Source organism: Pan troglodytes, chromosome 3 (assembly GCF_028858775.2).
Source record: "Pan troglodytes isolate AG18354 chromosome 3, NHGRI_mPanTro3-v2.0_pri, whole genome shotgun sequence".
NCBI classification, from domain to species: Eukaryota; Metazoa; Chordata; class Mammalia; order Primates; family Hominidae; genus Pan; species Pan troglodytes.
Window position 1 is genome coordinate 45,894,249 of NC_072401.2, and position 23,351 is coordinate 45,917,599.

General features: G+C 40.3%; 1 non-coding gene across 1 annotated transcript; it reads right to left on the bottom strand.

The window, feature by feature from the left end:
• Positions 1 to 750: 750 nt before the first annotated feature.
• LOC112209180 (U6 spliceosomal RNA) lies at positions 751 to 857 on the bottom strand. Its single transcript, XR_002943827.2, has one exon. It is a non-coding gene; the product is annotated as a U6 spliceosomal RNA (small nuclear RNA).
• Positions 858 to 23,351: the final 22,494 nt, after the last annotated feature.

Here is a 23,351-nt window from a genome sequence, read left to right on the forward strand (position 1 = left end):
GGATTCAAGCAATTCTCTTGCCTCAGACTCCTGTGTAGCTGGGATTGCCAACATGCACCACCTCGCCTGGCTAATTTTTGTATTTTTATTAGAGACAGGGTTTCACCATGTTGGCCAGGCTGGTCTCAAACTCCTGACCTAGGTGATCCACCCAGCTTGGCCTCCTAAAATACTGGGATTACAGGCGTGAGCCACGGCACCTGGCTAGAACGTTCAAATATTTCAGTAGGGAAATATTTGGATGATTTTAGAAAAATTATATATTCCTCAATACAGCAAGTGCTTAAGAAAGTTAAAACAACAATAGAAATTCAAAGAATAGAGATTAGATTATATCATAAGTAATAATGAATATCACTTGCATTCATCATTTTTATTCTCCATTGCTGGAAGGATGAAGGAGATCTATACCTGGGACATTTCTCAAAATGAGACGAGATGAGAGTTTAGAGCTAGGATGGAATTTATGGCTGTGCATGAGTTAAACAGTGAGATGTCTCTGGGCAGAAGTAGAGATATTTCTGATATGAACCAATCTGGGACACCTGTTCATGTGGGATAGAACATTGAGAGGAGCGTTTTTCCTAATAGAGAATGGCTTGTCAATTTACAAACTTGGGTTTCTACAAGAGGATCTGATAACTTCCTCCGAAGTCTTTACCAACAGATGAGAAGATTCTCCTTTTTGTCTTGTTGAGTGAGGTCTATTTCACCAAACATTTTAATTATAATAATTTTTCTTTAAAACAATTATATGTGGAACACTTCATGAATTTGTGTGTCATCCTTGCGCAGGGGCCATGCTAATCTTCTCTTTATTGTTCCAATTTTAGTATATGTGCTGCTGAAGCCAGCACTCACCAAACATTTCGCATTGTTGATAGCCAAGATCTGCATATTAGTATCTTAGTCTTCTCAATACTTTTAAAAAGTCACTTCCATTTTTTGATCTTTGTTATCTACTTAGGAGTTAGTCACTTTGTTCTATGTACTTTGTATATGGCTGCAAATAGGATGGAGGGGTGCTTATGCTTTTGAGCTTAATTGGGAGAGGATATAAAACAAATAGTTATGCAAATAATCATAGTTTTGATCAAAATGCCCTGAAGGAGACATGTAGGATGTAATGACCGTGTGTATACAATGAGGGACTAACTTAAACATGGAGGGTCAGGAAGGCTTCCCTCAGGATTAGAGTTTGAGCTGAGACATGAAGGATGAATAGGAGTTAGGTTAAGAGGGGTGGGGTGGAGGGAGTAGGGGTTTGGGGCAGAAGCAGGTATTAAGGCCAGAGGTGGAATGTAGCTCAGCCTACTGCAGAAATCTTAAGACCAGTGTTTCTGGATTGCAGTGAGGGGAAGAGATTGGTGAGACAGAAGATTCTCCTTTCCTTTCCAATGCTAAGGCCAACAACTTTTAATATTTGAAGATGTTTCATCTTATCAAATGTGCTAATCTTGACAATCTTTTAGGAAGCAGACGGAGGAAGTAAATAGAAACATTGCAAGGAGGGGACATTGGCTATTTTTGGCCCATGCTCCATGAAAGCATCGAAAAACCACAACTCTGCCTGTCTCATTTGACTTCTGTGCTCCACGTCTTAAGCTGCGTTGACCAATCAGAGAGGCAAACAGTATCTATGTTTGAGTCATCCCCATCCTTTCAAAATCCTTCTGAAGACTGGTCTTTTTTTTCTCTGTTAGGTGCTTGGAAAATTTTCAGAAGAACAATCAGGCAGAGCAGTGAATGCTGTGTGTGCACACATTCCCTCTGGCCTGGTGTTTCCAGTTCAGCGGGCCAATTCTCACTTGTCATATTGAGTCCTTTATTACAACAAAATATTATTTTAAAGCTGCACTAACAGTAATTAGAAGCAATTGAGTTTTATCAACTAACACAAACTATGGGATTTGGAACTTGGATTTTAGCTGGTATTTTAATGAAGTGTGTGTTAACAACACCAAATCTTCTGTCAGGGCAGCAGCTGAGTTGCGTATACAGACCTTTGATGGGGGACCATGTGTTAACGCTCAGAGGCGTCAGGCTCATGTGGGACTCTGCACATCCATACCTCACAGATCTGTCTCCCAGGCCCATTTTTATTTTCTCCTTCTCCTAATGAAAATTCTGATAGTCCTCACATTTGTTCCGATAAAAATTTGGAATTAAAGATGATTATTCCATGTGCACATATTAATAATACATATTTAGACGTGAGTAATGATGACTTAAATTTTCTCTTTGCTCAACTGTCTCATTTCAGCCCAAGATGTTAAAAGGACACATAGTACAGAGTGTTAGAAGTTATTTAGTGGGAAGCAGGAGGTTAAGGAGGAAGCAAAAATAAAATAAAGAAGGAGAAGGATGCTCTCTAACTTTAGGTTAGCATTTCTAGTGGAATAAATATCTCGAGGAAGTAGGGTATTTCTCTTTTTAAAAGACAACCTTCTAAACCTTGGTCAAAGGCCTTTTCAGTTGAACATTTTCAAAGAATAACCTACAATTTACTAAAGAAACTTACCCAGCTAAAGCCAAGACCATCATGGCAGAATGGAGCCTTTTAAACTATGAAAGCTATGCTCCTATCAGGACAAAATCTAGACTAGAGAAATATGGATCACAAGCTTTGCAGACAGATTTTGCCTAATCAGCATGCAATTCAAACTAAAATCTAGTACTTTTAACTTTTTATCTGCTCTTCCTATTTTGACCAATGCCAGAAGTAGATGCTATTTGCCTAAAGAAGATAACACAGTGAGGTGGTTTGGCTGTGTTTACACCCAAATCTCATCTTGATTGTAGTTCCTGTAATCCTCACATGTCATGGGAGGGACCAAGTGGGAAGTGACTGGATCATGTGGGGCAGTTTCCCCCATGCTGTTCTCGTGATAGTGAGTGAGGCCTATGAGATCTGATGGTTTCAAAAGCACCTGGCGTTTCCTCTGCTTGCACTCATTCTCTCTCCTCCTGCCCTGTGAAGAGGTGCCTTCTGCCATGATTGTAAGTTTCCTGAGGCCTCCCCAGGCATTCAGAACTGTGAGTTAATTAAGCCTCTTTCCTTTATGAAATACCTGGTCTTGGGCAGTTCTTTATAGCAGCATGAAAATGGACTAATACAGTATTTGGTACTGTGGTAGTGGAGCGCTGCTGTAAGAATACCCAAAAATGTGGAAGCGACTTTGAAGCTGGGTAACAGGCAGAGGTAAGAACAGTTTGAAGGGCTCAGAAGAAGACGGGAAAATGTGGGAAAGTTTGGAACTTTCTAGAGACTTGTTGAATGGCTTTGACCAAAATGCTGATAGTGATATGGACAATGAAGTCCAGGCTGAGGTAGTCTCAGATGGAGATGAGGAATTTGTTGGAACCGGAATAAAGGTGTTCTTGCTATGCTTTGGAAAAAGACTGGCAGCATTTTGCCCCTGCCCTGGAGATCTTTGGAACTTTGAGGTTGAGAGAGATGATTTAGGATATCTGGCAGAAGAACTTTCTAAGCGGCAAAGTTTCAAGAGGAAGCAGAGCATAAAAGTTTGGAACATTTGCAGCTTGAGGATGCAATAGAAATGAAAACCTCATTTTCTGGGGAGAAATTCAAGCAGGCTGCAGAAATTTGCGTAAGTAACAAGGAGCTCAGTGTTAATCACCAAGACCATGGGGAAATGTCTTCAGGGCATGTCAGAGACCTTCACGGCAGCTCCTCTCACCACAGGCCCAGAAGCCTAGGAAGGAAAAATGGTTTTGTGGGCCAGGCCCAGGGTCCCCCTGCTCTGTGCAGCCTCAGGACATGGTGCATCCCAGCTGCATCAGCTCCAGCCTAAAAAAGGGCCAAAGGCTAAAAGGGGCCAAAGTACAGTTCAGGCTATTACTTCAGAGGGTGCAAGCCCAAAGTCTTGGTGACTTACATGTGGTATTGAGCCTCTGGGTGCACAAAAGTCAAGAATTGAGGTTTGGGAATCTCTACCTAGATTTCAGAGGATGTATGGAAATGCCTGAATGTCCAGGCAAGTTTTCTGCAGGGGTGGAACCCTCATGGAGGACCTCTGCTAAGGCAGTTCAGAAGGAAAATATGGGATTGGAGACCCCACACAGAGTCCCCACTGGGGCTGCCTAGTGGAGCTATGAGAAGAGGGCCACCTTTCTCTAGACCCCAGAAGGGTAGATCCACTGACAGCTTGCATTGTGTGCCTGAAAAAACCTCAGGCACTCAATGCCACCCTGTGAAAGCAGCTTGGAGGGGGGATGCACACTGCAAAGCCACAGGGCAGAGCTGCCCAAGACCATGGGAGTCCACCTCTTGCATCAGTGTGACCTGGATGTGAGACATGGAGTTAAAGGAAATCATTTTGGAGCTTTAAGATTTAATGACTGCCTTGTTGGATTTCAGACTTGCATGGTGCCTGTAGCCCCGTTGTTTTGACCAATTTCTGCCCCTCAGAAAGGGTGTATTTATCCAATGCCTGTAACCCCATTGTATCTTGGAAGGAACTAACTTGTGTTTGATTTTACTGGCTCATATGCAGAAGGGACTTGCCTTGTCTCAGATGAGATTTTGGACGTGGACTTTTGAGTTAATGCTGGAATGAGTTAAGACTTCGGGGGACTGTTTTGAAGGCATGATTGATTGTGTTTTGAAATGTTAGGACATGATATTTGGGAGGGGCCGGGGGGAATGATGTGGTTTGACTGTGTCCCCACCCAAATGTCATTTTGAATTGTAGTTCCCATAATCCCCATGTGTTGTGGGAGGGACACACTGGGAAGTGATTGGCTCATGGGGGTGGTTTCCCTCATCCTGTTCTCATGATTGTGACTGAGGCTCATGAGATCTGATGGTTTTATAAGCATCTGGCATTTCCCCTGCTTGCACTCATTCTCTTTCCTGCTGCCCTTTGAAGAGTTGCCTTCTGCCATGATTGCAAGTTTCCTGAGGCCTCCCCAGCCATGTGGAACTGTGAGTCAATTAAAACTCTTTTCTTTATAAATTACCCAGTCTCAGGTATTTCTTCATAGCAACACAAGATCAGGCTCTTACACACAGTTATTCCATTTCTAGTGGGTTTTATCCTGGCAAGAGAAATGGCCCAGGATTTCTTTGATGCCCATAGAAATCTGCTGCACACCCATGCTTACACAGTCTGGAAGTGTGAGGGTATTAATACCCAGGGGACTACCCTCAACCAACAGGGAATGGGAAGTGGTGGATACATACTTCCCTCTTTCTCCATTTGGGCTATTTCAAACACATTCTATAAGAATTGTCAGGCGGTCCCAAGGAACTAAGAACCCATAACCTGTAGTGTTGGCTAGTATAATAATGCATTATAGTGTATACGTTTCTTTCTTCCTTGTTCATTCATTCTAATACATCTGATCCCTGATATCATATTCTTTAGGCTCTGCTTTCAGAGAATGTCAGTTGAGACCAAAAGAGTTCCCAGAAAGCAGACCCTTAGGATGGGATTTCAGAGCTGGATCCTCCACCTGTTAAACTATAGCAAAAACTCCATTGCTGATTTTAAGTGAGTGGTGATAATATAACCCCTAGCATGTTGTAGCACTACAATTACTAAGATACTCATCTGTAGTGGATTGAGATAAGGTACAGGCTTGTTTTAGGCTGTGGCATTTGAGTGGTATAGAGGCTATGGGGCTATGGTAACTGTAAGAGTTATCTAGTTGGTTGGCATCTATTAACTCCCTTATAAACCTCGAAAAGAGGAAACACTGGGTATGATATGAATATCAAAAGCTTCTATGGCAATAATTAAAGAGACCCTTATCTCCTTCTGCCATGGAAAATCACATCCAGGATCTAATTGTAAGGGTAACTGAACTGCAAAGAACACTTGAATGCACAGCCTTGATAAGTTTCATATGACAAAGTCAGGGCCCTAAGAGTAAGTAAGTGTGATCTTGAGCTCTCATTAGGGAATATTTAGGCAGTGAAAATCTGAAACCCCTTAGATTCCTCTGAATTCTTCAGTCTGGCAGAATTAGCCTCTGCCCCTCTTACAAGATTATAATAGCTTCCCCTTGCCTGGAGACCTTGCAAAGACCTGATCTGTGGTAAGTGTCCTGCAAGATGTCCTTGGCACTGCTGTGGAATTTCCCTCACTTCCCTTATTGCCTCCAGACTGATAACAAGGGTCAGGTTTTGGTACAGTCCAAAGTAGAGAAATACTCTCCCAACTCTGTGAGGAAAGAGCTTACACACCAAAAGACCTTCCCATTCTTGCTAATGCTCATGGACAGTAACATGACAACATTTGTGGGAATGGATATCTTGTTGGACTAGGGTGGTGGGAGAAGGGGATAGAATCTAAGGCCGACAAGAGGAAAAATGTGTTGAGATTGGAGTACTCACCCATGACTTGGGGTTCACGGTACTGGCAGGGACACCTGGAATTGATTCTAATATGATCCTATAATGGCTCCTTGGCCCTTAGACATGATGGTGAGGTGGGGACACTGGAACTGCCTTGGCAGAGTGTTGTGGAAGGGGTCAGAAGACCCAAGAAATGTGGCAGTGTAAGAAAGGGTTGATTCTGCAAGAACAGGTCCTACTGCTTGATTCTGTTTCTTGGCAGGCTGTGGAGGATATTACCTTCCCTGAGGTAGTGTGGAATTCACTGGTGAGAGGGCCTATAGCATCTTTGAGAAGCTCAGTTGTAACTTTATTTGCAGGCTTTGTTGACAATAAAAGATGCTACCATGAAATGGAGCTCCTGGAATTCCAGCTTCCAGGATTCCAGAATGGCAGAAGCCAGATGATAACATTTAATCATCTTAGGCATGGTCATTTATCCTAACAGGCAGTAAGGCCAGAGTGGCTAGCAAGATACTAGAACCCACAGAGGTCTGTGGTGGCAAATAGATCATGGAAGATAAGGCGTTAGATGCTAGGGTGTTGATGAACTTTTAAAATCAAAACTAATTGATAACTTGTGATCAAAATCCTGATATCGGCCACTAGAATGGGAAATTACAGACCTCACCATTGGACCCTGGACCATGGGCATTTATACTCTGTGAGGACTATTGGAGACCAGCTAGTTTTCCCTTGGAGAAATCTCATCTGCAGCTTTTTCCTTCAAAAATTGAAAATCTTGAAGGGAGGTGCTTTTCATGGGCTTCAATGGCTTGGATCAACTACAAGATACTTGCAGTGATTCATACAGAGTAGGTTGAAAGTTAACAGCATCAGTGTTATTAGAGTGTTTATTAGAAATGCAGAATCTACATTTTAATAAGATTCTCTAGGTTAGTCAAGATTGAGCAACATTGCCTTAGCGAGCTTAGCTGTATCTAATGGAGAAATGGAGAGGGAGGTGTGGGGTGGGCAGGGACAGATTGAGAGAGAGAGAGAGAGAGAGAGAGAAATTGACTGAGTAGGTGGAAACAGATATTTGAGCCATCGTAGAGTGTGGAATGTGGGGTGTGAGATGGCACTAAAGAGATACTATAGATGTGGCTCTAGATGATTTTGAATAAGGAATTAAAGTGACTCAGACAGCAAAAGATACTAATAAAAAGTTCACCAATTTACACACAAAAAAGAAAGAAGATGTAATGTTTACTATTCTTTGAAAAAAATTTAAAAACCCAATTTAACAAGTAATAAAATGTTATGTGTGTGTGTGTGTGGTGTTATTTATTTATTATTATTTTTAAAAAATAATTGAGATAGGGTGTCACTCTGTCATTTGGGCTGGAGTGCAGTGGCGTGATCACAGCTCCCTGCAGCCTTGAACTCTCAGCCTCAATTGATCCTCGCACCTCAGCCTCTTGAGTATTTGGGACTACAGGCGCGAGCAACCATGCCCAGCTAATTTTTTGGTATTTTTTGTGGAGACATGGTTTTGCCATGTTTCCCAGGCTGGTCTCAAACTCCTGAGCTCAGGCGATCCATTGCCTTGCCTTCCTAAAGTGCTGGGATTACAGGTGTTAGCCACCATGCCTGGCCTGAGATATCATATTTTAACCTACTAAATAAGCTGAAGTTAGAAAAAAAAGATTCTCATTGTAGTCAAGGGCTTGGTAAGAAACTTCTCCATTACCAGTGGAACATAAATTATTATTATATACATAGAAGAGTTTTATAGTATTCATTAAGAATCTTAACTGTGTTTAGATCTTTTGCCCTTCATATCTAAGAATCTTTCCTAAGGCAATTATCAGAAATGGGAACAAGAATTCTTACGGACAAGTTACTATCATTGATAACTTTTATTGAATTCTTGCTATGTACCAAGCAATGTACTAAACTCTTTACAGGGATTATTTAATTCAATCTTCACAACACTGATGCTCAGAAGGTAATATTAATTTCCTAAATTTACAAAGCTAGCAAGTAGCAAGACATACAGGTCAACATAGTTCTCTTAAAAATGTTAAGAAGATTCTGTTCTACACAAACAATGAAATATTATGAAGCTGTTTGAAATAATATTTATAAAAACTTTGATATAAGATTAAGTTTTTAAAAAGAATGCAAAATAATATATTCTCAAATGTGCAAAAATGCAAAGAAAAAATACAGGCAGGACACATTGCACATTATTAACGGAGTTGTTCCTCGACGATTTTTCTTTGTTTTTCATTTTTTGCCAAAGCTTGCATTATTTTTACAAGGAGAAAAACTTTTAAAATGTCAACCAGGTATGATTTGCTTTTTTCTCTTTTTTCTTGTAAAAGCCAGAGATAGATGTCAGTCTAGAGGTTATAAGAGGCGTATATAACTACATAGTTGTGCTGATCAAATTAAGTTGATTCTGAAGTCAAGGACTTAGACTGAATTTATCATAGATTCCATGGTAGATCCTAATTTATCATGGAGCCATGCATACCACCACCACTCATCAGGGAGATGTGTGGATTATTCAACCTATATCCATTACCGTTATTGACCAAACAAACCAAAGCTCATACCCTAAGGATGATAGGTGGATTGTCCAGGATATGAGCTAATTACCTGTTCACGATTATCAGGCATCAAAGGTTATACAGGCTGAGCATCCCTTATCCAAAATATTTAGGACTAGAAGTGTTTTGGGCATCACATATTTTTAGAGTTTGGAATATTTGCATTATACTGGTCGAGCATCCCAAATCTGAAAATCCAAAATTTGAAATCCTCCAATCAGCATTTCCCTTGAGTTTCATGTTGGTGATCAAAAAGTTTTGGATTTAGGGGCATTATATGTTTTGGGTTTTTGGATTTGGGATGCTCAACCTGTATAGGTTATATGTATCCTCGTGACTTTAAATTTACCCATGCCGGTCTCTGACCTCATTAATTTTTCAAAATCTTTTAAAAGTCTTCCCTTGTCTCTCTTGTCTTTTTTCCTCTCTCTCTTCTTTCCTTCTCTCCCTCCCTTCTTCTTTCTTCCCTTCTTTTCTTCTTTTCTCCTATTCAACCAGTGAAATTCTCTCATACAAAAGCTTCTACTCACCAAGTTGCATTACTCAGCTGAAACAAACCTTGAGAAAATTCTGTCAGATAAAGTCCCTTTAGAGAAAAAAAAAATCTGACCAAAATGAGGCTTTAGAACAGAAGGATTACCTAAACGTGATGTACTTGATTTCAGCGCTATCACAGAGCTGTATTATTTAAGTAGGGTGCTTTTATTTATTTATTTCTGTTCCCAATAAAATTATCATAGGCTTTCATGGAGCACTTCAGAGGCCGTTAACTTCTCCCTCATTTACACACAGCTTCTCTCTCTTTCTGTCGTATTTTGCATCACTTAACCCAGTGGAGTGTTTTCAGACAAAGGCTGCCTAAAAGCTGGGGCCCACATTGTGGCTCTGTGGCATTCATGGGCAGTATTGTTTTTGAAGGCCATCTGCCTGTCATTTGTTTGCTGATTGAGTTAGTGCACCTAATAATATTTCTTTATTGGACTGTGCTAGCCAATGAAAAGGAAATTATACACTCAACAGACGGATCACAAACCTTTCTACCTTAGTGCATCGTCTCCTCGAGTTAGTTAAAAGCAATCATGAAAGCAGATTATAAGCGGAATAATAGCCTTTTTATAAATGGGTTTTGCAGTGGTTGCTAGTTGTGGTGCTAAACGTGATGGTATCAGATTTTCCTCTTCTTTGTTGTGTAGGTTTTTCTTGTAGGAACAATCTGAACAATGAGGGATATGGAAGTAAAGAGAATAAAATCATCTGGTGATTATGATGGCCAAAATGCAGGAAATCATGTTTGTAGGAAGTAGCTGACATCATGTGAACTGGATAGAACTTGTGTCCATCCGGAGGTAAAGGAGGCATCAGAAAAAAACCACACTTTGTGTCAAAGGTATTTAGCGGTCTCGTTTTGCCTTTAGCTTATAAGGAGAGAAAGTAGGGGCAGCGAAGTCTATCACACATACATACAAAACTCCAAGTATCCTTATTTTACATAGGAAGAACAAGGGTGAAACTGTGAGATTGTCAGTACTAGACATCATGCAAATTAACAGCAAGGCCCAAATATTCTTGACTTGATATTGATTCTCCCTGAGATGTTTGTTCCTTTCTGAAACCAGTAATTTCCTATCCTTGGAAACTCTTCCTGTCCTTGCACCATAGAAATTCACCTCACCTTTAAAGAGGAAGTAAACCTCTCTGAGCAGAATGCCATTAAATACTGAACTATGTGTAAAGTGCATTACAGCAAATCTCTTTTGGAGGTATCATGACGTGGAGGATTATTCTATATGTCCCTGAACAATTAAGTTACACCTCCTACTGGGAACATAAACTACAGTGACAGATTTTTAAGTTTTGCAGGCATAGAATTAATTTTTGAACACTTGTCATAAGGGAGAAAGCATATATTGTGAAGACCTGGCTTATTCTGCATTAGAAACAAACAGATTCTGCTTTCATGAGTCAAGAGAAACAAAGACAAAAATAAACTAGCAACCATAGTAACTCTTTTGTGAATAACTCTTGTAATTATATGTGTTAATTACTAGCTCATTTTTTTTCTTTGCCATGGTCTTTGGCTCCTTGCCTCATCCGAACTTCAAGCCTCAAATGGACTTTTAGCAATATGGTGACTCTGATTTTGGTATAAGGACACTGATGTGTATTGCTAGGGTGGTGGGGTGGAAGTGATGGCAGTGTAGGTATGGATGGGTGATATGGTTAGGCTTTGTGTCCCCATCCAAATCTCATCTTTAATTATAATCTCCATAATTCCCATAATTTCCATGTGTCAAGGGAGAGGCCAGGTGGAGGAAATTGAATCATGGGGATAGTTTCCCCCATGCTGTTCTCGTGATAGTGAGTGAGTTCTCACAAGATCTGATGATTTTATAAGAGGCTCTTCCCCTTTTGCTCAGCACTCCTCTTTCCTGCCACCTGTGAAGAAGGTGCCTTGCTTCCTCTTCACCTTCCGCTATGATTGTAAGTTTCCTGAGGCCTCCCCAGCCATGCGGATCTGTGAATCAATTAAACCTCTTTCCTTTAATTACCCAGTCTTGGGCAGTTCTTTATAAAAGTGTGAAAACAGACTAATACAATTGGGGAAATTCTGGGGTAGATGGGATCACTGGTAGCATGGACAGGAAGACCAGGTGTGGCCAAGAACCTCCCATTATTCAAAATCAGTGGTCTTTGACATATTTTCCAATTGAGGAATATCAATAAAATATTTTAATAGTGCTCTGGCTTTGTTCAGCATTCTGAATTTAGGTTAGTGATTTTCCTAGAGCTTGTCTGATACTGAAGTTCTTAGAGATTTTGTTTCTTCCTTTAGCGATTACTGGGCGTTCTGAGGAATAACCACTATGATGGGCAACTTGGGAGCTGTGTGTCTCTTTTCCTCAGGAGGAAGGAGTGAGTATCAGGGGGATCAGTCCCTGTGATTCTTGGTCACTATCATTCTCAGGTTTAGAAGAGCTCCAGTTTAGTCAAATGTTTGCCCAGGTGCAGCCTCACTGGATGAGGTACAACTCCTCAAATTAACTTCAGGAGAGTCCTCCTGTCCTTTACATATCTTCCTGCAACCCACTGATGCTCGAATCCTTGTAACTGGAGATTTATTCTCTAGTCACTTTTGTCTTAGGCTAAAATGCATATTTCTTGGAGTGTTTTCACCTGTAGCCTCATCAGTTCTTTGTGCCTAGATATGAATGACTTTTTGGACACATCCCTGAATTTTATCAGGGGGATGTGTGATTTCGTAAGTATCCTGGAAGCCTTTTAAAAACAGGAAATACCTTTAGGAAGGGGAACAAGCAGTGGGCCAGGAAAGAAAAGGTGCTAAGACTGAGCAGGCAATTTTAAAGCCTGCTCTCCAGTTCTTATGATTTTTAACTCCAATCCAATAACTTCTGAGGGCCTATTGACAAATCAGCCTGGAGGAACATTTTGACCACAATCAGTCAAAATCCTTGACGACTTCTGAATTGGTTATGACTTTCTTTCTTTACGAAATCTGCATCCTGGCCTAATTGCACTGGCAGGTAACTCAAATACAGTGTGACCAGAAAGAAAAGCAAATAAAATAAAATCCCTGCCCCTTCTGACTTCTCTCCTTAGGCCCCTGCAGTCCCCTCTGGGCTGCTCTCTGCCACATCCTCTCACAGGCACTTAACAGTCATCTCACTCCACACCATTTCAATAGGACTTATCAAGTTAGGAACCCACTTCCCTCTGCATCTCACAGCTGGCTCTTCTTTTCAGCTTGACGTTGCAGGGATTTAATTCTGAGCAGGATTTAAATAAAATCAGAATCTGTCTGTGCCAGAGGAGACGTGTTTGCACAGAAATGGAATTCGTCAGCTGGGTCAGTTGCTAGTTAGTCCCATTTCCTTCTCTTGTTGGGACCCAGGGAAACGATATGCTAACCCGCTCCCCTAACCATCTGTGCACTCTCCAGGGTGAGAAGTTGGGGGACAGTGTCACTGGTGGCAGGGAGAAGCAAAGCTTCTCTTTCCCCACAGAATTGGGTCACTAACATGAATGCTTTTGGCCTTAAGATATTTCTAAGACATTTCTACTTTTCAGCCAAAAAGAAGTGTTTCGGGGTTACCTTAAAAATTAACGATAGCACCAGTCTTAGTCAGGGCACATTTGTTGGCAAGGAAGCAAGCCCCACCCAAAAAAGCTCAAGCGAAAGGGGGGTTTTATTAAAAGAATAGTGGGAACAGTACATTGTAGAAAATGAAGGTAGGGCTCAGGAAAGGTGGAAATCATCAGGCAGTCACTCTCTAGCTCTCTTACTCTACTTTTCTATGCAATGTTGTTTCCAATTTCGTCTCTGCAAACTTGCTTCTTTGCAGGTTCCTAATTTCAGTTCCCCATAATTTTGTCTTATGCATAACCTTAGCTTTTCTTGCTATACACTCTGGGTCACTCTGACTCTGTCCTTCGCACAGTATCTGGCTGGGTCAGGTAATTAGTACTTACTATATGGCCCTATCGTACAACTTGAGCTAGGACCAATTTCTCCCACTGCTAAAAAGGGAGAGAATCTCTCAGACCACTTAAGTTTCTCTTGGTAGGAAGAAGGGAGTCAGCAAAGTACTCTGTATGAACCCAGATCCAAGTATGATTGCAAGGACTCTGGTGTACTCAGCCATTTTTTTTTTGAATGTAGCGTTAAAGTCCAAGAACATGGATAATAACCACATTCTTTCAGAAACAAATGACTGGATTTATTTCACTCTTATAACAACCAGGCAGTGGTAAAGTAAACCTCAGCCAAACAAAAGAAAACAAATTTCAATGTCCATAGCGACATAGACATGAAGCTACACTCACTTAACATCAGACCCAAGAAACCTGGTACCTTTTACAATAACAAACTCACTTAAATGTTTTAAGAGAAAGGGCTAAAATAAACATTAATTTAAGTGAATCTATTTTTTTCTCCACAAAAATTGGAGGTACAAAAGTCATAATAAAATGAAAGTAAAAGGACATTAACAAAAATACAAAGATAATTATGAAAAAGAAGGAATTTCATTGTTTTTGTTAAAGGGTAAAGGCAAAGAGAGAAGAAAAGATCTCTTTTGGCCCAAAGCCATGGAACTTAAGACAAAACCTTTCTTTTGCAGAAAAGGAAATGTTCATTAACCAGGAAAAATGTCACCCAAATCTGAAGTAAGAGCAGCCCAGCCATGTTTAACTTTGACTTGGGATGTTGACGTCAACACCAACATTCACGTGTTAACCCAGTGCCCTTATCAAAATAGAGAAACACTTTATTCACTTTGTTCCTGCTTTTACCTTTGGATTAGCCCCATTCCCTATCTTTGGTAAACTTGAATTAAAGAAAAAACCTGCAGAAATTTAACAAGAGTTATGAGTACCTTTTACAAAACCAAAATCCATTATATAAATCCTTATCTGGAACCCCTGAAAAGCTTTAGGACCCTAAAACTATTCCAATAGCATCTGTATGTTATACTTTAAACACTAAAGGGTCTATGAAGCTATTGCTGGATTAAAAACAAATGTTCAAAACAGCTCTCAGCTTATAATATGGGTGTCAACAATTGATAAAATAAATATACAAACCAGTCTACCCAGGAAATAGAATATGAGCCAAACATACTAAATATTAAGAAATACATCTTCTGAATCTATGAGCATGTTTAAAGGGCAAGTTTAAAATGTTTTTAATTTTTTAAGTCCCACAAAAGTGAGTAGTGCTGTAATAAAACCTAAAATCATTGATGTTTTAAGAAATGAGGTGTTGCAGCTAAGTTAGCATAGATTTCAAGTTGAATCAAGACAATATGCTTTCTTCAGCTGCGTGCATGTGACTTGTGACATTCCTGTTAATTCTTTTTTGGGTTTCATTTAGAAGTTTTTAGAAGATAGCTGGCTGTGGCCTAAGTCAGTTCATCCAGCCATGCAAAAAAGGCCAGGTGTTCTAGAATGCATCCAGTGTGGAAAAAGTTCCTAGGTTTATTGTTCAATAAATATCATTGCATGAATAAGCAGATGCTAAATAGTAGACCCTTTAGTATTTTAAACCAATTAGCTCTGTTTGCTATACAAATCTTACTAATTTTCAAAAGTCTTTTTGTGCAAATGACAGTTTATTCTTTACATTTCATATAAGAAAGAATGTGTTCAGGTGGCCTGACCAAAAACATGAAGGGATACTGGAGAAAAAAAGTTTTGATTTCTGGATTTAGCTTTACACAACTTCTCTAACACACTGTTACCCTCCAGCAAATAAGTAGAAAAACCCCCATTCATGAACACAAAACGTCACGAATGTGATTCAGCATTAGGCAGCTTAAACATGAATTCAGATTCTCTCCCACTCCCACCATTTCATTGCCTTATAGGGGATGCAAAAGTTCTTTGGTAAAGCCAGTTGGCTATTTTCAAGCTTGTGTGATCTAACAGGAGAGCTCCAAGTTATTAGTCAGGAACTGAGTACATCGGTCATTCCTTTTGAGAGTGTGTGTTATTTCACATATTGGCACCTCAGTGTCCTTTAGGTGCAAAATGGAACTGACAACTGTACTTGCCTTATCTCTATCAGATGGAGAGGAAAAGTAAAGCCAACTCATCAACAATGTTCAATTCAAGATCTATTTCTGTGTACACTCAGATGACAGTGCTTATGTTCTGTATCCACCTCTGATTTGACACTTGCATGTTTGGCCTCAGCTTGGAAGGAGAAGAAAATGTAAATTGGGGCCAGTAGCATTGCGTGCAGCTGGTTTGCCATTGCTGAAGACCTTATGCACCTTTCTGATTACTTTCTGAAACTTGTGACACATTAACCCCTTCAGAAGATAGTAAGGGCATGCCCTGCAAATGCCAAAACAGTGTCCTCTCCAGTGCGTACATCCGTGCATGCTTTTGGGTTTTTTGTTCTCTCTGCAGAGGAAACTGTTCTACTCAAGCCCTGCCTTGAATTGGGCTCCAAAGTGAAAGAGGCTTAGCTGCTTAACACATCTCTAGCCATGTTGATGACTAGAGCATCCAAATGAGGAGAGAGTAACAGTGAGGAAAAGTATCAGGAATCAATGATACAAAGACAACAGAAGCCCCAAAGCCTCCGAATGGATACCTCTTTGGCTTAGCGGAGCAGAGAGTCAGCCTGGAGCTGGTCCTACCCGAAAACAAACTCTCAGTGATTCCTAAAAGTGAACATGTGGGACACAAATTCATCCATGTTTTCAGTTAGTGCAGCCAGAGCCTTGGAAGTTGGGCAATAGGCAGCAACAGATGGAGGGGTTTCTGTGGCAGCCAGCCTTTATTTACGTATGAAGGCTCCCTCTTGTGTGAGTGTCGACTAGTCATCTCCACTTAAACAATCCCTTTGCAGTGAATGGTTGTACTACACATAACACCTCCTTTGTCTGTGAGCCTCCAAAAAGCAATCTGCCTGTCTGCCCTCTGCCTGTGCATTTTTGTGGTGACGATCGACACAATTCCTTGCTCTGGAGACACCCCAAATTGGTTGAAATGGTAGCCTTTATTCATTGAAAACTAGATTTTCTTGGGTAATTGAAAACTAAAGGGAGTCAGGGTGAATTGTTTTAGCTTCTACCAATGAATTTCCTCTATTTATGACTTTAGAAGGTTACAGATTTCACCCTTATGATTTTAGAAAGCTACAGTAAGAAAATGAAAAGGAAAAAACAGAAAGGATGAAAGAAGAGAAAAAATCGAGTTTGGGTAAACCTCAAAAAGTTCTTTAGGTGTGCATTTTTTTTTTTTTTTTGCATCTGAATTGAACACTCTCCTAGTGTTTCTTGTTTCACTTTTGTTTGGAGAGGTTTGAATATCTCTCACTGTACTTTGTCTCTTCACATGGATCTCAGGCAGGATCTAGATGCACATGGACCTGCCGGGACCTGAAAATGTTTCTGCCATATTGGGGTGGGGCAGGCCACAGGTTGAGGTAGAGGTGATACCACCCAATACCAGTTATGCCCATCTACCACTGTGTCATCTCCTGCTCCCTTAAGGGTCCTCCCCTCAAAGGTATCCCATACCCAGAACACCGTACAGAGACATGTCACCCCTTGTGGAGGCTGATTTTATCAGAAGAACTTGGCAATGTGCTTGAATTTGAGATTCCAAAGAGAATGACAAAGAAGAAGGACCTATTATCTATCTATTGGAACTGACATCTTTCTGTGATTAAATGAGATCATCCACTCAACAACCTAATATGAGAGATGTTTTTCTCTCTATTTTTTTTTCCACAGAGGAGGAAACAAAGGCTCAGAAGTTTAAGTGCCTTGCTCCTAGCTGTAGATATGTAAATACCAAATGTCCCTTAGGATCCTAAGTCTGCCCTTTTCATTGTAAATTATTTTTTAAACAAATGGGCCATGAACAATAAACAAGTGAATAAATTCATAAACAAATACATTTAATTTAGTAGTTCGTGCATTTTCTGCTTTCTTTTTATGTTAAGTGAACCCAAAATTATCACTTAGAAGGGGAAGGACAAAAATCTTACTGTGTTTTCTTCATCCTTTATTGAAGAATAATTTACATGCAATAAAATTTAGTGATTTTAAGTATACAGTTTGATGTATTTTGACACTTGTGTATAGTTAGGTAGCCGTCACTTTAATCAAGATGTAAAACATTTCTATCTCTCTAAAACATTTCCTCATGCTCCTTTGCTGCTGGTCCCCTCCCCTGGCCCCAGCTCAGTCAATCACTTTCTTGCATTCTATTGCTTTGGTTTCATCACAATCATTTTCAGTTTCTCAAAGGCCTCAGGATCTTTGCACATGCTGTGCTTTCTATCAAGAAGATCCTCCTTCTCATGCCTCATCCTTTCTTTCCCTAGCTAATGTCTTCTCATCTTTATATCTTAGCTTAAATGCCACTTCTTCAGAGGAGCTTTTCTTGATTCTCTCTCCTCACCATATCCAAAATAAAAGATACCTTTCACTGTTTTCATTTATAGCACTTTTTTTTTCCTCCACATCATATATGACAATGTCTATATCATGGAGGTATTTATTTAATTACTATTCATCTCCCTGACTATACTTTTAAGTTCCATGAATGCAGAAAAAAAACTACTTTGCTAATAATTATATTCTCATTTAATCACTCATCATCACTTCACTCATACATCACTTATTTTCTTGGAATATGGTGGAACTCACATATTTTAAAAATGAATTAATTGAATGAATGATTTTATCTGTGTAAAAATTTTGTCATCTTTCACCAATGAGAAATCCACTTCCTAGTAACCTTCAGCTGTTTATGTGAATTCTGTGTACTTTGAATATAGAGTGCCTGAAACGCATCTCACAGTTCAAATGTTCTGCGGTGCAGGTCACCTGTGATTTTTAACCAACACAACTGAAAAGGAAAATCATGCTATTAGCATATATGGACTGCAGGTTAATAAGAAGTCACTACAAACTGCCAAGCAATTAAGCAGGAAGGTTAGAGATAGGCAAAATATGAAAGCTAGGACTGCCACCTTGATTTTGCTTGCCCAAGGCATCTTTTGGCTGCTTCTATAGTCTAGGCTTTGGAGTGGGCAGGAGAGGAGGAAATGATGGGAGGTTGTGGATTAGACTTCTGCATGTGCTATTGTAAAATCCCTCTCTCTGGTGATGGTGATGGTGATGATGTTGGTGGAGCTGACAGGAGCAGTGGTCTTAGTGGTAAGAATAGTAATGCTAGCAAATATGCACTTGACATAGTAGAAACTCTTCTCCATCCATTACATCCCACACATTTTATCATCTCCTACACCCCATAAATTGGGTCCTATGACTTCCATGTTCAAGTCCCAGGTCACACACTTGTGGAGAACCATGCTGACAGTAAAGTTGCGGTGAGGAGTGGATGGCCACGAGGGATCAAGTCTGCCTTCTCTTCTACCCTGGAGCTGCCTGTGGAGAGTTTTCCTCTTTCTTTTGGGTTTATGATAGCTTGCCCTTTGGCCATGCTCAGAGAATTGGGATCATCATGGTCATCATTATAACTATTATGATCCAGGAGCTTTTATGAATCACTGAAGCTGAGTATAAGAGCGAAAGTGATGTGGTTGGAGAAAGCATACATATAAAATTATGTTCAGGGCAGTAAATCAGCTCAGGGATGACCTCAGCGTTGTAACTCATGTAAGGGCTTTGGTACTGGAGGAGGCTTGAGTCATTTATGACAGACAGCTGGGGCTGGGCCCAGGGAGTTAATTTGGCCACACATTCTCTGAGAGGTTAACTATGGCTTTGGTATTTGTGAGCAGTAGTTCAGACCCCTGGCACAACCATGTACCCACATTACTCTATTTTCCTCACCTGCCCATTGGAGGTCTCTTCCCTCTGAGTAAGCTGTAGCCCAGAATGATCATTTTATCAGTGTGTTACGTCTGTGAATCTTCTGCTTTTCTTCTGCACTCTACACCAGATTTTTAGTTGCAAGCAGTGGCCATTCCATGGTGATCTCATCCAAGCTCGTGGCTGAAAATACCATTGATACCCTGATGACTTTCAAATGTATACCTCCTGCCCAGACCATCCTCCAAATACAAACTTGTGCATACAACTGCCTCATTGACATCTTCACTTGGATGTTGCAATGAACTGAATATTTCTGTCCCTCGAGAATGTATATGTTGAAATCCTACTACTCAGTGTGATGGTGTTTGGAGGACAGGCTTTGGAGAGGTAATTAGAGCATGAGGGTGGAACTCTCATGAATGAGATTTGGGTGCCCTTTTGAAGGGACCCCTGAGAGCTCTCTTACCCTTTTACTGCCATGTCAGGATACAATGAGAAGAAGGCAGTCTGCAACTTGGAAGAGTGCCCTCACAATAACCCAATCATTGTGGCACCTTGATCTCAAACATCCAGCTTCCAGAACTGTGAGAAATAAATTTTTATTTTTATAAGCCACCCAGTAAATGGCACTTTGTTAAAGAAGCCCAAATAGACTAAGACAGATGTCAAATAGACTATATAGCCAAATAGACTAAGACAGAAGCCAACTTCCAAAACTGAGCTGCTGACAACTGTTCCCAAACCCATAGCCTTCCTCATCCCGATTACCAATTACTGCCCTACTTACCAATTGCTCAGGCCCCCCCAAATCTCTTTCTTTTACATGACTCATTTTATCTATCATCAAATTCAGACACATCTACCTTCAATACATATTCAGAATCTGAATATTTCTCCCCACTTTGCTGCTCCTTGCCTCATCTAAGCCACCATTACTTCTTACCTGGCTTATTATGATAACTTCAAAACTAAACTCCTTGCTTCTGCTCTTGCCTCATTTAAATCAATATTTAACATAGTATTCAGAAAAAAAACCTGTTAAAATATAAGTCAGGTCACACCATTCCTCTGCTCAAAACCCTGCAATGACTTCTCATCTCAGGGCAAGAGCACTGATCTCGCCATAATGTGCACACAAGCACGATGTGAGCTGGTCCTTGTTACCTGCAGCACAGCCTCCCTCCTACTGCCCCATTTTACTCCAGTCTGTCTGGCTTCCTTGCTGTTCCTTGTATCCCTACCTTACTGTTTTGTATTTGCCTTTCCCAGAGCCTGGAATGCCTTTCTCCCAAGTATCTCTGTGACTTGCTCCCTCACTTTCTTGTGCATAAAATAGGAGTAGCAGTTTTAGATGAGGAAGCCACATGAGGAGGGGCTAAATGGAGATATAAATTATGAGTTTCAAGTGGGGGCTATGTGGTGTTTGAGAAAAGTATTTCAGGCAGAGGGTACGGCAAGTTCCAAGGCCTGAGGTTAGATGATGCTTGGTTTGTTTAAAGCTGACCATTGTGGCAAAGGAGAGGGTGAGAGGAGATGGGATCAGATTTGGTAGGGGCCGGATCATAGAGCACCTTGAAAGATTTGGGCTTTCATTCTGAGTGAGATGGGAAGCCATTGATGGATGTTGAGCTGGTGAATAATGTGGTTTGACTTACTTTATAGAAGGATCCCTTTGGCTTCCATGTGTAGAATAAACTATAGGATCAATATTGGAAGCAGAGGGACAGGATAAGACAGTTGATATAGTCCAGAGGAGAAATTATGGTGGCTTGGGTTTCAGTTTAACGTAATGGGTGTGAAAAGGGTCATTTGTATTCAGTCAACGAGATTTTTTAATGGATTAGTTGTGGGATATGAAAGAAAAAGAGGAATCAAGGATGACTTCATATCTACTCCATGCCATCTTCTTTTGCCAAAACTCCTGTAACAGCCCCCTCATAGTTTCACCAGTATCTACTCTTGCCTCCTTACCAATCTGTTCTTTACACTTCAACAGAATGATCTTTCCAAAGCACAGTGGATTATTATTTACTTAAAAAAAAGATAGAACTCTCTTACGTGGCCTACATAATTGAGATCCTCCTCCCTCTCTTGTTTCACATGTACCTGGTCCTCTCTGTTCATTCTCTGTACTCCAGTCATCCTGGTTTTTGTCCATATTACTGTCATAATTCCTCCCACAGAAGGGTCTTTGTGCATGAGTTTCTCATGCCTGCAATGTGTTCTCTCCTCTTCACTGAGTTAATTATTACTTATTCTTCATATCTCAGTGTATTAGTCTGTTCTCATGCTGCTAATAAAGACATACCTGAGACTGGGTAATTTATAAAGGAAAGAAGTAGTAGACTCACAGTTCCACGTGGCTGGGGAGGCCTCACAACCATGGCTGAAGGTAAATGAGGAGCAAAGTCAAGTCTTACATGGCAACAGGCAAGACGGTGTATGCAAGGGGAACCATCAGATCTTGTGAGACTTATTTACTGTCATGAGAACAGCATGGAAAAGACCTGCCCCCATAATTCAATTACCTCACACTGGGTCCCTCCCATGACACGTGGGAATTATGGGAACTACAATTCAAGATGAGATTTGGATGGGGACACAGCTAAACCATATCACTCAGTTCAATTAATATTTCTTAAAGGATACCCTCTCCAACCTCCCTGACAAGGTCAAACTCTCTCCTTCAGAGAACCATTTTCTGCTCCTTGGTAGAAATGTTCACAGTTGTAGTTTCCCTTTTTATTCATCTCTACCTTCTCTCTAAACTCTAAGCCCTGAGGTGGATATTATCTATTGTTTCTTACCATTGAGCATTGCATTCCCCACACCTAATATTGTGCCTATGATGTGGTAAATTTGTCGAATGAGTGAATGAGTATTTTTCATGCAGAAATGAGGATATTTCTTTTCAATGGTTCTCTAAGCATTGATCCTGTCTCCCTCATATTTCTTTATCCATGACCAGTTGTACTGCTCAAGCTCCCAACTCTAGTCTGCAGAGGGACCCCATTCCTTCATTTGTGTGATTTCGTTGTAGGTTCCAGTTACACGAAGTGTATGAGCAAACATAGGACTATAGGATACTGAGCACAACACTTTGGCAATAAATTTGGATGCCTTTTGAAGGAACCATACAATAAGTCACATTTTCCAAGGGTTTTCTTATGTTAATCCTCACAGCAATCCGATGAGGCAGGAAGATGGGAATTATACCCATGATGATAACAAGAAAAATAATTGAATGAGAACACCTTTATTGAGGAAATTAATGGAAGCTACTTTGCTTCTGAGCAAGAAGAGAAAATTGCTGATGAGAAACTAAAGCATTCCTTTCTAAACTATTCACATGTGGCTATTGAACTTGAAATGTGGCTAGTTCTTTTTTTTCTTTCTTTTTATTTTTTGAGATAGGGTCTCATTCTGTTGCCGAGGCTGGAGTGCAGTGGCGCAATCTCAGCTCACTGCAACCTCTGCCTCTCTCCTTTTATGGCTGAGTAGTATTCCGTGTTGTGTGTCTATATCACTTTTTCTTTATCCACTTGTTGGTTGATGGGCACTTAGTTTGGTTCCATATTTTTGCAATTGTAAATTGTGCTACTATAAACATGCACGTGTGTATGCCTTTTTCATATAATGACTTCTTTTCCTTTGGGTAGATACCCAGTAGTGGGATTGCTGGATCAAATGGCAGTTCTGCTTTTAGTTCTTTAAAGTATCTCCCTACTGTTTTTCATAGTGGTTGCACTACTTTACATTTCCACCAGAAGTGTAAAGGTGTTCCCTTTTCACCACATCCACACCAACATCTATTATTTTTTGACTTTAATTATGGCCATTCTTGCAGGGATAAGGTGGTATCCCACTGTGGTTTTAATTTGTATTTTTCTGATAGTTAGTGATATTGAGCATTGTTTCATAAGTTTTTTGGCCATTTGTATATCTTTTAAAACAATTGTCTATTCATGTCCTTTGCCCACTTTTTGGTGGGATTATTGGCTTTTTTCTTGCTAATTTGTTTGAGTTCCTTATAGATTCTAGATATTAGTCCTTTGTTGGATGCATAATGTGCAAATATTTTCTCCTACTCTGTGAGTTGTCTGTTTACTCTGC